Raw genomic sequence first — 15714 nt, forward strand, 5'->3', positions numbered from 1 at the left:
GTTCCAATGCATGGAAAACAAGACGCCGTGAATCATTCACTGCCCTGAATAAACCATCCCATATGATTACATATTTCTGTGTTCACTTGGCAAGCTCACCTTGACAAGTTTATATAATAATATAGGGAAAACAGAAAGCCACCACATGGAGTGGAGTGGGGGGTGGGCAGGGGCAGACTGTTCAACAACTACTGCTTAGAGAGAGGTGCTGAGAAGGAAAAGAGATGAGAGACTGGAGAGGTAGGTCAGCCAAACTCTGGGCCAGCACTTTCCTGGAGGATTTCCTGGAGTGATGAAAGTGGTCACCTTCTGTAGTGTCCAATACGGCAGCCACTGGGGCTACTGAGCACTTGGAATGGGACTACTGTGACTGAGGGTTGGGAATTTTCCATTTCGTTTATTATATTTTTTTGTCTTTTGTGTTTTTAGGGCTGCACCAGTGGCATATAGAGGTTCCCAGGTGAGGGGTCCAATCAGAGCTGCAGCTGCCGGCCTACACCACAGCCACAGCAATGAGGGATGCAAGCCACATCTGTGACCTACACCACAGCTCATGGCAATGCTGGATCCTTAAGCCACAGAGCGAGACCAGGGATGGAACCTGAGGCCTTGTGGATACTAGTTAGATTCATTAACCCTGGAGCCACTATGGGAACTCCTTATTTTGTTTAGTTTTTTTTTTTTTTTTGGTCTTTCTAGGGCGACACTCATGGCATATGGAGTTTCCCAGGCTAGGGGTCTAATCTGAGCTACAGCTGCTGGCCTACTCCACAGCCACAGCAACGCCAGATCTGAGCCGTGTCTCGACCTACACCAGGGATCATGGCAATGCTGGATCCTGAACCCACTGAGCAAGGCCAGGGATGGAATCCGCAACCTCATGGTTCTTAGTCGAATTCATTTCTGCTGTGCCACAACAGGAACTCCTTATTTAGTTTTAATTCATTTGAATTTAAATAGCCATATGGGTTGGTGGTCACCGCAGTAGACAGTGCAGCTCTGGGGTCTGCAGCATCTTCCAGCGGCAACAACGAGCACAGAGAGAGGATTGAAAAGGAGGGGGGGAAGGAGGGGAAAGTGAAAGCAGATGAGGAAAGAAGGAAGCGAAGGAGAGAGGAAGAGTGAGAGAAAGATAAGCCACTGGGTCTTGCCAGAGAAGAAAAGAGAATAGAATAAAAGGACAAGTAGAAGAAGTGGGGGAAGGGGATGGGGAAAGAGTAAAATGCAAAAGAAAGGCAGACAGCTGAGAACAGAGGTCTAGTCCTAAGTGACAATGAGTAACCTAGGGTACCCCCTCCCCTGGCATTTATTCTGAGGTCTCTGCTAGGACGGTTCCTGAAGAGTTAAATTTTAGAACAGCATCCCACCCACGCTGGCCTCAGAAGGCCTGCGGGGCCTCGGCTACTTAATCTATGAAGGAAGTGGGGGTCCGTGATGAAAAAGGACTCCTCCACGGATGTAAATAAGACTCCAAGGAAAACCCATGGTTTTGATATACCACTAGGTGTCACCATTAACCAAAATGAGTTTTTATTTTTTCAACTACAAAATTTGGTAAAAATTCCTTCTCTGAATCTATGTCTGATCTACACAATTTATTTGGCTCCTTTCTCATTTTCCTCACACCAAAAGCAAAGGGGTTTGTGCTCTGGGAGCCCACTAAACAGGGAGACTCGTTCTAATTTGGTTTCTTTTTCTTTCCAAGTAAAACTCTGCTAAATGTTACAAACATAATGTGTACACATGCACTCATCCTCAGTTGCTTGCTTGCTCATCCATTCACTCAACATTTACTGGATGCCAAGCAGGGGTCTCACGTATAGCTGCATAAGTTGTGCACTGCACAAGTCTAGGGGGCACTGTTCACACAGATGTCACTGATGTCACACAGATGTCACAGATGTTCACACAGATGTCACTGTGTCACTGCAAGACTCTGGTCTGGGCTTGGGGAGAAAAAGATGGTTCCTGCTTTTCCCTTCCTCTCTTTTCTCTCAGGGAAGTCTGTTAGTCTAAAACCTTCTTTGTAACTAGAAATATCTGTCCCCTCTATACATTCTGAGAGTTAAACACCCCACAGGTAGCTTTACCTTCCAGTCTCATAAGAACTCCTAAGAACATAACTTTTCACTCCTTTCCAGAAGAGTCATACCCCTCACTGAGTATATTTTATGACTAAAGCAAGGTATTGCTTTAGCCATAAAATATAGGCATGGCCTTTGCCCTTGAGGAATTCAAGAAGAGGCCTGATCACACCTAAGATACAAAATACCCTTACATTTGCATATCTCAGCCTGACCTTTGACTAGAAGAGTAGCAGCAATTAAACATGAACCTAGGGGCCAGGGACCTCAAGAGCAAGCTCCAGTAGGCTTTCTTGGGAAATGGACCAGTTAGGTTTTGCTGTGTCAAAAACTACCTGCAACCTTAGTAGCTTAAAATACCAAACACTTGTTATTTTTCACGATTTCCTAAGTCATCTGGACAGTTCTGATCTAGGTTGGTGTGGTGGGTCTCTGAGGTCTGTACATGGCTCACCTGAAGGTGGCTGGCCTCACTCACGTATCTGGAGATTGACAGGCGGCTGGTTAAGGAGGAGTCAACTTGGATGACTCAACTCTGCTCTGTGTGACTTCTCATCCTCAGCAGGCTAACCCAGGCTTCACATGGTGGTCCCACTAGGGTGGACTTAGGGGACCACAGGGCAGTAAGAGAGGGCAAGCTCCAATATACAAGCAGTGAACATTGTCAACTGGTGTCATATTTTCTCTTGTCTCATTGGTCAAAATAAGCTACAGAGCCAAGCCTGGGTCAGTGGGGAAGGTATGACTCGAGGGGGGTGGATCCAGGGAGATCTGAACACCTTGAGGGCCATTGCTGTAGCAATCTACTGATGAAAATGAATTTAATTTCTCTTTATCTCAGTTTTCACCAAAATGATAATAATACCCTCTATACTCAGTGTCCAGGGATGCAAAAAGAACAAACACGCCAAAGAAGCTACTGCATATCAGTCAGAGAAAAGGAACAATGTAAACATTATTATCTTTACTTCACTTGGGGCCGCACCCGTGGCATATGGAGGTTCCCAGGTTAGGGGTCTAATCAGAGCTACAGCTGCCGGCCTCTGCCACAGCCACAGCAACACCATATCCTTAACCCACTGAGCAAGGCTGGGGATCGAACCCACAACCTCATGATTCCTAGTAGGATTCATTTCTGCTGAGCCACGATGGGAACTCCCCATGTACCTTTTTCATGTCTCCTCCATATCATGACTAATCTAGCCCACTTATTGGAAATTCCTATCAAAAGCCAAGGTAATTATTTTCAGAATAAATTTCCATTTGTCTCATAATCTTCACCTATAAATAGATACATTTCAAGAGCTGTGTGTAAGGATACCCACCTAACAGTGCAAGTAGGAATATTATTCAGGAACAGAGACCCAGGAATGTCTGTCCACATGCTAACTTCCACAACTGTCCCTAAATGTTAGAGTTTGCAGGTACATTTTGTGCTAATAGTTGCTCAGCACTGCACAGGTGGAATACCTGTCAGTATAGCACTCAAAAGATCTATCATGTATACATGTAAATGAAACTTGGTCCCCATGCTGTAGAGTAGAAAAAATAAAAATTAAAATAAAAAATCTATCAGATAATAAAGAGAATGACTAGGAGTTTACAGTGTCTGTTCTCATTCCTATTTGCATGTTGCTGAGTATTACTGAAGATACCTCTGCACATTCACACTCAATCTTACTGGAACCAAGATTAGGCAAGAGCACTACTTCATCCTTATTAATGACTTTTTTTTCCTATAATTTGTGACTTCTTTACCTTAATTTGATGAAAAGAAATTTATTGAGCATATTCTATTATGAAGAACTGCTGTGGAGATAGAGATGAATAAAACACAGTCCTTGTCCTCTGGAGGTCACTATCTAATGGGACAGTTAGATAACTAACAACGAAATATAAGGCAAATCTGACAGAGAAGTGCTATGGGGACCCCTGGGGAAGAAATGATGGACAACCATGGGATGAACTTGAGAAGACTTCATAAGAATGACGAGTTGTTCTGAGCCTTGATGAATGAGGAGGACTTCTCAATGTGGATAAAGGGTAAGGAACTCTATGCATGGTAACTCTATGGTAAACAGATTAGGTTCAAAGTACACATGTTCAGGAAAGGCAATCACCCAGAGTGGTTTAAATACGGGATAAGTTGTGGTAAGTGGAAAAGGAGGTAAGGCCAACCTGTCAAGACCTTTGAATGCTCTTATTAAAGAGCTTACAATGAGAGCCTTCAATGGCCTAAGAGAGCAGTCTCATGATCATAATTATTTCAGAAATATCACTCATGCTTCTGGATTCTGACAAAATGGCAACTTATTTTAGGCTACTGTTTATCTACTTCAACCCAGCTTTGGGAGTACCTCAGAAATTGGGAATTGGTAGATCTGAGTATTTAATGTAATAATAGTGAGAATCCTCTAGAATGGCAGCAAATAGTTGGGTTCCAGGGTGTGTATGGGAGTTCCCATTGTGACTCAGCAGTAACAAATCTGACTAGTATCCATGAGGATGCAGGTTTGATCCCTGGCATTGCTGTGAACTGGGTGTAGGTTGCAGACACAGCTTGGACCCTGCGTTGCTGTGGCTATGGTATAAGGCTGGCAGCTGCAGCTCTGATTCGACCCTTAGCCTGGGAACTTCCATATGCCACAGGTGTGGCCCTTAAAAAAAAGAAAAGAAAAAAAAAAAACAGGGTGTGTATGTCTGTGATTGCAGTTTACAGAGGAAGAGGAAAGATGTCATAGGTGGGCAAGATCTTATCTTGGGATCTTTAACTCCCTCATATTTTCATGGACAGACTCCTGTCTATCCCAACTCCACTACAAGACAAAATAGAATCATTAGTTTAACCAATGGGGATAGGAAGGAGATAACAGGTGCAGATAGGCCTACGTTCCCTCTAAGAACAGGAACCGCTACTACTCAACAGAGTACTAGAGGTCTTGGCCAGTGTAATAAGATATGAAAAAGAAGAGGTAGGTATAAAGATTTGACAGGGAGTGACAAAGCCATCATTATTTATAAGTGATATGATTATCTATGTAGAAAACCTCATAGAATTAATAGGAAAAAATTTTAGAGCTACCATTTGTTGTTTGCAAGGATGTCAGGGACAAGATCTGCTTATAAAAATCAGTATCGTTTTTCTACCACAGCAATATTCAGCCTGAAAACATAATAGAAAATAAGATAACTTGCACAAGAGCAGCAAAAAAATAAAGTACCTAAAATGAATTTTTGGTGAGAAATGTAAAACTCCAATTAAAGGTTACAATATAAGACTTGAATAAGCAAAGAGGTAGGCCACGGTGCTGGGAAAGACTCCTTAACATGTAAAAATATCAATTCTTCCAAAGTCATCCTAAAAATTCAAGGCAGTTCCAATATGCTTCCAACAAATATTTTTAGGAAATGTAAATGCATATTCAAAAATCTATATCGAAGAATAAAACCAAAGTCTACAACCAGTTGAGTCAGTTTTGAGAAAAGAGCAAAGAGGAAGGACTTGCCCCACTCTACTCTATATAATAAAACACTATGGTACTGGCAAAGAAGCATGCAAATAGGCCAACGGTCAGAAAGTGCTCAGAAGTGTACACACGCACGTTTATACATTTGGGTGTGAGTGTACCCGATGAATGGAAAAAATATATCACAAATCAATGGGGACAAGATAGGCCACTTAGCAGATAGCACAGGGAAAACTGATCCACTAGATGGAAAAAAATTAAGTTGGATCCCTAATCCATAAACAAAGGTGACCTTCAAATGCATTAAAGATATGAATGTGAAAGGCAACTCTACCAACAAATACATGGAAAATATTTGTAGGAGAATATATTTATGATCTTAAAAGTGGGAGAAGGATTAAAAAAAAAAGCCCTAAAAAGTGCAGCTGTAGGCTAAAAAAAAATCAAAATTAAAAATTAAAATTAAAAAAATTTAAAAAACTAAAAATGTCAAAATTAATGCTAATGATAACGATGGGTATCATTATCAAAATCACGTGATGGGTGAAAAACTGAAACATTTGATACTTTTAAAACCAGCAAGGGACTATTACCTAGAATATATAAGAAAGTCCTACAAACCAATCAGAAAGAGAGAGAGAACCCAGTAGAAAAACGGGCCAAGACTATGAAAATGTGACTCACCCAAGAAAATCCACTCGTTTCGCTCAACCCCACTGTTATCAGGTAAATGCTCACTAGCCATTAGATAAATGGAAATTAAAACAATAGAAATCTTTGTTTCACCCGTGAGGTTGGCAACAATTAAGAGATGGTATAATATGAAACTGGCAAGATGGTAGGGAAGCAAAAACTCTTCTGTTCCTCAGGTAGGAAAGCAAACTGGTAGCAGTATTCTAGGACATGTCACAGAGAAACAAAGCCAGGAACTGGTTGAAGCAGTGAGGACAGGTTTAATTCAGTAACCACTGCATGAGAAAAAATAAGTTCAGCTACAGCTCTAATTTAACCCCGAGCCTGGGAGCCTCCCTATGCTGCGAGTGTGGCCCTAAAAAGACAAATAAATAAACAAACAAACAAATAAAGTTCCCATTGTAGCTCAGCAGAAAAGAATCTGATTAGTATCCATGAGGACACAGGTTCGATCCCTAGCCTTGCACACTGGGTTAAGGATCCAGTGTTGCTGTGAGCTGTAGTGTAGATAGCAGACCTGGCTCGGATCTGATGTGTTTGTGGCTGTGGTGTAGGCTGGCAGCTACAGCTCTGATTCGACCTCTAGCCTGGGAACCTCCATATGCCACAGGTGCAGCCCTAAAAAGACAAAAAAGAAAAAAGAAAAAGAAAATAAGTCCTGTGTCAACTGAACTCTACCCTCAAAACAAAAGCCTGGAGACATTTGAAAGGATGTGCTAAGAGAAAGGCACCGAGGGGTGTTCGGAGGGGTTAGTCCACATAACTAGGCCCCTGGATTTTTCCATTGGTGCTTATCCAGGAGAGAAACAAACTTCTCCTACCTTTGTGATAAGAGGCAGTGGTGCAAGTTGAAGCAAGGTGCCCAGTGGGAGGGAGGGAAATGGAAGGGACAGGGATAAAGCCGGGAAAGATAAAACAAGAACAGCTCCTTATGATGAGTGAGACATCAACCGCACTCGTTGAAGTTCAGCCAGAAGAAGAAAGAGGGAAAGAGGAAAGGACAGAGGCTGAGGGGGGAAATAGAAAGCATCTCACTTTTGTGTGTGTGGCCATGCTCATGGTATGTGGAAGTTCCCAGGCCAGGGACTGAACACGCTCCATAGCAGTGACCCAAGTTGCTGCAGTGACAAGGCCAGATCCTTAACCGGCTGTGCCACCAGGGAACTCCAAGTATGTCACTCTTCCAGGGTGGATGGAGTAGGAGAGGCCAGGGCAAAGTTGACGGGGCAGTGCAGGTAGCAGTCAGTGCTTATAAGTAGAGCAGAGGTAATGGAAATAAAAACAGACAATCTGTATTGATCAAAGACCTAGTAGAGACAGGTACTGCTGAATTCTTTGATTCTGTTTGGGATCCTAGAAATCCCCTGAAGGTAGAAACATCTATAATGTATGATGACACTGAATGTGGGGGAGTCCAATTTGACCCCCTAAAGTTTCTAACTTGGGCACCTGGGAAGATGATGGTGCCATTAACTAAACTAAGAAATAAGATGAGAAACACAAAAATTTGTGGCCTAGGATCTCCCAATCCATCACTTTGAAGTCAAAATTCTAAGGCATTCCTACTCAGGGGAAGGAAAAGTGACATCCACTGTGCTCCTAATAATAACTGATGTTTCCATAACAAACGAAAATTTGAGTGCTTATTGCATATTGGATTCTATGCTTAAGACGTTTACCCCATTAAACTCATTCACAACCCTATAAAGTGGGGAGTTCCCTTGTGGCACAGTGGGTTAAGGCTTCAGTGTTGTCACTGCAGCAGCTTGGGTCGTTGCTGTGGCGCAGGTCTGATCCCTGACCTGGGAACATCTGCATGCTGGGAACTTTTCTGGGTGCAGCCAAGACAAAAGAAAAAAGGGAGGGGGACTACTACTAGCTCCATTTTATTGATTAGAAACAATTAGCAAAGTTAAATTCTTGCCCAAGGTCACAAAGTTTCTACAAACCCAAGTCTTCTGATTCCATAGCCCCACAATGTATCACATATTATGTCACTGGTTTAACTGTCATTTAATTCTCACAAATTTCCCATGAGACAGGCTTATTCATTTTGCAAATGAGCAAAGAGAGGCTCAGAACACCTGAATGACAGGTTCAACCTTTCTCAGCTAGTAAGTAGTAAGAGTGGGATTTCAGACCCAACGTTTGTGGTCCATTCACAATACACACCTCACATCTCTCTGTGCTATTGCTCAAATGATTCCTCATGCTAGCAATTCAAATTCCACCTATAGATCAAGAGCATCTAAAGAGATGGAGTAACCTGGCACTGCCCATTTCAAACAAATGGTTAGTAAAACCACCAAGATGACATCAGGGAAAATGTGATATTAAGGAATCATTATTGATTCTTGTGAGTGATAGTAACATCACGATTATGTTTTAAATAAGGGAGTCCTTTTTAAAAGTTCAGAAATATGCACAGACGAAATAATATAGTGGTTCTCAAAATGCGGCCCCTGGATCTGCAGCATGAGTACGATCTGGACACTTGTTAGAAATACAAATTCTCAGCCCTACCCAAGACATGCTGAATCAGAAACTCTGAAGGTGGGGCTCATGGATCTATTTGAACAAGCCCCCCAGGGCCCTCTGGTGCTCATGTTTGATAAGCACTGAAAAAATGTGATGTCCCAAATTTGTTTCAAAACACTCTGGGGAAGGGATAATGGGATGGTGAGGGTATAGAGGACACAGGGTTGGTTATGAGCTGGTAACTATTGAAGCTGAGTGATGACCACGTGAGGGTTCATAATGATTATACTCTACTTTTATATATGTTTGCAAGTTTTCCACAATATAAAGTTTGCAAACATCCAAGGGTTTTTGCACAGTACCCCTTCACTGCTCTCCTCTCACTCCTTCTGGTCTCTTCTTTTCCAGCTCTCCTCCAACTAAAACTTTCCTTCCATGTGTCTCAAGTTTTCCAAAATTTTAGGACTCCTTCTACTCTTGAACTCTTTTCTTGATAGTATGGTTGATTTACAATGTTGTACCAATTCTGCTGTAAAGTGATCCAGTTGAACATATACCTTCTTTTTCTCATATCCTCCCCCATCATGTTCTATCCCAAGAGATTAGACAGTTCCCTGCACTATACAGTAGAACCTCACTGCCCATCTACTCTTTGTTTTTTTTCTTTTTGTCTTTTTAGGGCCGCACCTGTGGCATATGGAGGTCCCCAGGCTAGGGGTCGAATTGGAGCTGTAACCACACCACAGCCACAGCCACGCCAGATACGAGCCTTATCTGTGACCTACACCGCAGCTCAGGGCAACACCACATCCTTAACCCACTGAGCGAGGCCAGGGATCAAACCTGAGTCCTCATGGATACCAGTCAGATTTGTTTCGGCTGAGCCACGATGAGAACTCCTGCCCCATCCATTCTAAATCTAATAGTTTGCATCTACTAACCACACTGCCCTCTCTCCTTGTCCTTCCTACTAACATTTCTAAGTGTCCTATCTCTTATCATCCACCATCGTTTCTCTCCTCTCTGTTCTTTTTCATGCTCACTCTAGTTTCTATTCACTGTTTGTAGAGCCAGATTTCTTGGATGCACTGAGAACCACCTGCTGTCCAAGACCGTTCCTCTGCACTTGCCACGTGTGATCTTTCCGGTGCTTTTGTTGGCACCATTGATACCCTCTTCTCCTTAGACAGTCTGTCATTTCTTTCTCTTAAAAAAGAAAACATTTGCCTCCTTTTTATGACTTAACTTTTTTAAAACTGAAGTATAGTTGATTTAGTTTTAGGTGTACAGCAAAGTGATTCAGTTATATATATATATATATATACACACACATATATATACACATATATATTCTTTTCCAGATTCTTTTCTATTATAATTGGAAGATATTGCCTATAGTTCCCTGTGGGTCTATTTCTGTTTTGTATATAAGTTCATTTACATCATTTTTTAGATTTCACACGTAAGCGATATAGGATATTTGTCTCTGACTGACTTACTTCACTTAGTATGATAATCTCTAGGTCTATCCGTGTTGCTGCAAATGGCACTATTTCATTCTTTTTTATTGCCGAATAGCATTCCATTGCATATATGTACCCCATCTTCTCTATCCATTTCTCTGGTCGATGGACATTTAGGTTGCTTCCATGCCTTGGCTATTGTAAGTAGTGCTGCATTGAACACTGGAGTGCATCTATCTTTTCAAATAATGGTTTTCTCCAGAAATATGCCTGGGAGTGGGATTGCAGGCATTTGCCTCTTTCAATTTTTTTAAAAAATTGAACTCGTTTCACTGTTTTAATATGTAACAGAATTGCTGTTTAAATAAACCCAAACAAGACAGAAGTGCAACAATAAAAACTGTTATCTTGTTTCCTGGGGCACCGTCTTTATGGTTTACTTCCTAGTGACCTCAAGGATCCCTCTGCAAGGTCTGAATTCATTCCTTCCTGGCCTCTGCCTCATGTTCCCCAGGGCACCACTCACTTGAGGGAGCCAAAAGACCACCATGCACTGATTCTTCAGGCTGAAGGATGGAGAAAGTTCAAGGGGAGGAAAGAGATGAAACAGAGAAGAAGAGAGCAGAGGCAGAGCCAGAGTGAGTATGAGGAGGATGGCTGGTAGCCACCTGGAAGTGGGACAAGGACTGCAATGTCTCTTGTGGACGTCCAGCTCAGATGACTCCCCAGACCTTCCCTTCACTGAGTGTCTTCCTTCTTGGTCATGGCTCTTGGACTCTATGAGGAGCTTTGAGGCCCAGAAGCTTCTTCAGAGGGACTATTGATGAAATACCATTCAGCATCTAAACTCAGAATGAAGATTCATTGTCATGCATGGTGGCTGCCTCTGCCCTGGGCAGTGAACTTGGGCCCATCCTGGGGGCTTGCTCCTCTCCATGGCCAGCATTGTGTGTGCACTTGTGTCCCCTTGTTGTCCCCGAAGTCATCAAGCTGCTGACTTACCAACAATCTACCCATTGTCATGTTTATCTGAATCTGTCAAATTGTACCATTATTGCTCTCAAGGAGTTTTCTAGCCTTCTTGAGGAAGTCTCTCAAGAAACTTGGCTCCTTATTTTAAAATCGCTTCATGACTTAGTGAAATTTGCCTTAAAATGTTGTCAACATTAAAAATTTTATTAAGATTATGCAGAAATGTGGAAATACGCTTATGATCCAGTGTTAGTTTCCAAAAAAAAGTAGTAAAAAAAATACAGTCTATTTACTTGTTGGTAACTGTAAATATTTTTTATTGACTTGGACAAGAACAAAAATGGAAGGTATAAAAATGAAGTCACTGTTGGGTAGGATGGATTCACAGGCAGTTTTTTTCCTTCATAAGTTTCCTCTAAATAGCTTTGTATATAAAAATCACTTGGCTGAGATGTTTCTCTGCTCTAGTTCAATGTTTAAAGTTCCATTTTCCATGCACGGGATAAATAAGCTACAAGGATACATTGTACAGCACAGGGAATACAGCCAATTTCTTACAACTTTAAATGGAGTACTGGATTACTGCTCTGCACACCTGAAACTAATATAATGTTGTAAGTCAACAATACCTCAAGGAAAAAAAAGTTTTGTGTCCAGTCTTGGCAGATATGCTTTGTGCAGCATCAGACTCTCTGTTTAATCTTCGCAAGACCACCCTGCTGCTCTTACCCTATGTGGTGGCCCACAGCACCATCTTTCACTTCCTTCATCTCCCCTTTAGTCTGGACAACGGCTACAAGTTAGAAGTCTTCCTTCTGTAATTTTCTCTGCCCTCTTCCCCAGTTGGCATTTCTCTTCTTCTGATAGCTAATTATATGAGACCTATTATGATGGAGTTTGTCTACTTCACTGCCTCTGAATTGATTTCTTTCCTATGAACTGGGCCTATATCAACTTGGTTTTTCTCTCAGAGGTAGAATTAAGTCCAGGGATCCTTTTTATCAGACATGTCTGATGCCTCCACTAAAAACAAACAAACAACTCAAGAGTTACGAGCAACAGTACACTTTGTAATTTTGAAGTATAGTGTCCTTCCTAAACATCTCAAAAATTTTTACAAGAAGATATGATACATATACACAAAGGAATACTATTCAGCCATGATAAAGAATGAGATAATGCCACTTGTAGCAACGTGGATGGACCTAGAGATTATCATGCTAAGTGAAGTAAGTAGAAAGAGAAAGACAAATATCATATTACTTAGATGTGAAATCTAAAATATGACACAAATGAACAAATCTATGAAGAAGAAACAAACTCAGAGACGAAGAGAACAAACTTCTGGTTGTCAAGTGGGATGGGTCTGGGAGACAGAGTGGGAAGTTGGAGTTAGCAGATGTAAGCTATTATACATGGAATGGATAAACAATAACGTCCTATTCTATAGCACAAAGAACTGTATACAATGTCCTATGATAAACTATAATGGAAAAGAATATTAAAAAAAAAAGAGTGCTTATTAGAATTGTCACTGTGGCTCAGCGGGAACGAAACTGACAAGTATCCATGATGATGCAGGTTCAATCCCTGGCCTTGCTCAGTGGGTTAAGGATCCAGCATGGCTTGGATCCTGCACTGCTGTGGTGATGGCTGTGGCCAGAGGCTACAGGTCTGATTTGACTCCTAGCCTAGGAACTTCCATATGCTGCACATGTGGCCCTAAGAAGCCAAAAAAAAAAAAAGTGTATATGTATAACTGAATCAGTTTGCTGTGCAGTAGAAATTAACACAACATTGTAAGTTTTTAAAATTTTTACACATTCTCACTGGACTTAAGTGCCACACAGTCTATGATAAAAATGGAAGGACCTAGGTATTGGAGGTATTTCCCCTTCCCCCCTCCTCCACTGAGGAAACGGAATTTGAAGAGTGAGCCCAAGTTTCTAATTAATTTCTGATTCTTTCTTTTTAGGACCGCACCCGTGGCATATGGAAGTTCCCAGGCTAGGGGTTGAATCTGAGCTGTAGCTGCTGGCCACAGCAATGCGGGATCCGAGCCTTGTTTGTGACCTTTACCACAGCTCATGGCAACACCAGATCCTTAACCCACTGAGCAAGGCCAAGGATCAAATCCACATCTTCATGGATACTAATCGGGTTCATTAACGCTGAGCCACAATGGGAATTCCTGATTCTAATTTTCTGATTCTTTGAACATCCTTTAAGGACTCTCACTGTATCACTGTCATCATTTCTAGTGCTCCCAAAACCCTGTTAAGTAGAGAAAACAGAAATATGTAAAAGAGAAGTTTTGCATATCCATGTTTAAAAAAAAACTAGGATGAAGGAGTTCCCTAGTGGCTCAGTGGGTTGAGGATCCAACATTGTCACTGCTATGACACAAGTTCAGTCCCTGGCATGGGAACTTCCACATGCTGCGTGTGAGGCTAAAAAAGAAAAAAACTATGATTTTCAGACAGAAGTAATCTAGTTGTAACTTATTCTATTACAGAGTGAACCCCAAACTCAATGTGGAGGGGGATGGACATGAAGATCTTAGTACCATAGTTAAGATTTCTTTACTGGTCTCTCCACAGGGAAGTATCTCTCCTTTGCTGGCTGTGTTGTCTTGGGTGAGAGAACTATGAGACCCTGGCTGTCTACCTTCTCTCTACTTGTCACCAGATACACCTGAGCCCTTTCTCAGGGCTTGAGAGGAAGCTGGATCCTTGCCAGAGCTGGCCTCTGGCCAGAAGGCAACTCAACCTGAATGATCTATGGGGAAACTCATTGACCTTCACCTGTCCAGGCTACAAAGCCAGCAATGTTGTCTGCACCAGGCTTCCAGCCCCCTGAGCTCTCTGCCTGGCACTGGAGCTAAAACAAGATGGCCCAGCTCAAGGTGCAAAGTCCAGCTGGCTGAGGAACAAAAAAATCATACCATACGTTCCCAGTAGCCTATAACCAGGGGAGGGAAGATAAAGCCAAGTTGACATGCCAGCATCTAAGGATTTGTTTGCCAGATTTCTTTGAAAGGAATTGCAATGAGGGATCAGCTCATAAATTCCTGCAATTGCAGAAAATGAGAGCATCCAAGCAAGAGGAAATTACCGGCTTATGCCAATAGTATGCAGCATCTCTGAGCTCAGGAATACCTCCCAGCCCCAAGATTCTTGTGACTGGGCATTTCCTGTGGGAAAGTAATTCTGAGTCTACTGGTTTAGAAGGCATCATTGTTTCAGTAGGGAGACTGGTTTGTTACGACAAAAGCTACGATCTTTGGGAGGGAGGCCCCAATGGGTAGAATTGTGGGGGAGAGTGATACTTGGAAATCTCCACTCATTCTTTTCATAAGGTTCACAGAATTTGCTGTGATTGCACAAACCAGAGAAGTTGGTGGGGTTGCCCAAACTAGGAACTACAGGATGGAAGAATTCCCCTACAGCCAACTGAGACCTTTCCACAGCAGAAAACTACATTTACATAGTGCTCATATGTGCCACTGTGCTAAGCTCTTTACATGGCCTAGCTCATTATATTTTTCCCCCCTATTGCTCCTTGGGGTATACTTAACTGCTAGGCCGCCAGGGAACTCCTTCATCTCTTTACAAAGTAGGAAAATGGAGACTCAGAGAGGTTAAGTGACTCACTCAAGTTCACACAGGTGGTGAGTGGTGGAGTTGAGTGGTCAAGTGCAGTTCATTTGATGCCAAAGCTCTTCCCCCTAAGCCATCTGGCTTTCCTAAGCCTTGGCGGAAGTTGTCAGAATCAATATTAGGGCTATCTGCTTTAGGCTGGCCCCTGTGAACTTGATGGAATGCGGTCTGTGACTGCATTTTGGTTTAAAAGACAGGGGTGAGAGAGGACAGAGCCACAGACTGACCACAAGAAGAACAGGATATGGACCAAACTTTTGAGGTTAGAGGAGAGTGGATCCAACCAGCAGGTATGAAAGGAGAGATGGACGTAGAAAGCTTAAGCTATCATAGTCTAATTCTACCTCCTAAGCAGTCTTGGTGTCAGCAAACCATGGTTTTCAAAATAATTTACCTGGAATGAGGTAAAACATACCGCACCAAAGTTTACTTTCATTTAACATCCTAACTTTCCCTGTGCATAGGATTTTGATTTATTTGCACTTGTATCAATCATGCAGAGTGCTTTCTAAAAGTCCTGATGACAAGCTGCAAAGAAGCAGCTGAGGGATTCCAGGGACAAGTAATTGGTCCAGCATCACAGGTTACCATGATAACTGGCGGCAGGGGCCAGGTAAGAACTTTTGGTCCCTTGGTGGAATTTAGATTTCATTTTCTTAGGTTAGTAAACCATGGCTGAGATCAAGACACTAATCCCCAGGGGCTGTAAGAATCAAGTGCCAAGCACAGGTAAGGCAAACAACAGGCACTCAATAAATGTTAGTTCTCCTCCCACTAGCCTTTTCTTTAGCCCTATTCAGAGAAGCATTTCTAATGGAGTGACACTATTTGAAGAGTTAATTTTTACCTTAAGAAATAAAAATCTCTATACTCTAACCCTTGTGCCTGAAAGGCCAAT

At 42.2% G+C, this 15714-nt stretch overlaps 1 protein-coding gene across 5 annotated transcripts in view; it reads right to left on the bottom strand.

Moving 5' to 3' along the window:
- Positions 1-15714, bottom strand: part of APH1B (aph-1 homolog B, gamma-secretase subunit) — a 214118-nt gene that overhangs the window by 78728 nt on the left and 119676 nt on the right. The window lies entirely within an intron of this gene.

This window comes from Phacochoerus africanus, chromosome 2, assembly GCF_016906955.1.
Source record: "Phacochoerus africanus isolate WHEZ1 chromosome 2, ROS_Pafr_v1, whole genome shotgun sequence".
Taxonomy (NCBI): Eukaryota; Metazoa; Chordata; class Mammalia; order Artiodactyla; family Suidae; genus Phacochoerus; species Phacochoerus africanus.